The sequence below is a fragment of the Orycteropus afer genome, unplaced genomic scaffold (genome assembly GCF_000298275.1).
Source record: "Orycteropus afer afer isolate SDZICR_OR568_19922 unplaced genomic scaffold, OryAfe1.0 scaffold00009, whole genome shotgun sequence".
Taxonomy (NCBI): Eukaryota; Metazoa; Chordata; class Mammalia; order Tubulidentata; family Orycteropodidae; genus Orycteropus; species Orycteropus afer.
The window spans coordinates 589,664-590,672 of record NW_006921596.1 but is presented as its reverse complement, the minus strand read 5'-3'; positions in this window follow the sequence as shown (position 1 = coordinate 590,672).

Genomic DNA, 1,009 nt, shown 5'->3' with positions numbered 1-1,009 from the left:
GTTAATGATTCTTCCTCCAATCCTGATGCCACGTTTTTCTTCATATAGTCCAGCTTCTCAGATTATTTGCTCAGCATATAGATTGAATAAGTGTGGGGAAAGGATAAAAGCCTGATGCACTCCCTTATACTCCCTTCTACATATGTTATACTCCCTTCTTGATTTAAAACCATGTAGTGTCCCCTTGTCTTCCATGAATGTCAGGCGGTGAGTATTCAGCTTTCACTCTTTAGAAGCAAGAGAACATCTCTAGCCCTCGCCACCAGTAACTTCTTATATGTCATTATGATCATTCAGACTTTTATGCTATGCTGCCTCTATTTTAAGAACACTTTCAGAATGTTTATTATACTTCTCAACTATCTCATAATTAATCATTTAATTTTAATTGTATATTTCACTGCTCTAATTGGGCACGACTCTTTCTTATGTAGTACTTCTCTCTGGGACAGAGGAGCAGTCAGCCGCAGGGATTCAGGTGAAGAGAGGGAACTCAGGCATGCCCAAAGCAGGAGGGTGGGAGAGTGAGAGAAAGGGGATTAAAAGGCCCAGGAACCCGGACAGAGGAGCAGTCAGCTGTAGGGATCCAGGTGAGAGTGGTATGAGAGGTTTCCAACAGGGAGACAAACTTGTCTGTTGTTTTGTCCTACCATGGTGACATGTTGATACGAGTTTTGAGGCTGAGCCACTGGTGTTTCAAACCCAGCAGGATGCACGTGGTGCACAGGTATCAGCCCAGATTACAGACTGAGACAGACTAGAAAGAAGGAAGAGGCCATCCACTTCTCAAAGAATTGGTCAGGGAAAACTTTATGAATAGCAAAGAAACACTGTTTGATATATTACTGTGCGACGTTATGAATAGTCCGGTAAGGTTAGAAGGCTCTCAAAATAGGACTGAGAAAGAGCTGCAACATCTGAGTAAACCCAGCTTTACTCCTAAGGTTAAGGTAAAGCTTTTGAGACCTCCATTTGCTGATGTGGCACCACTCAAATTGAAGAGAAACAG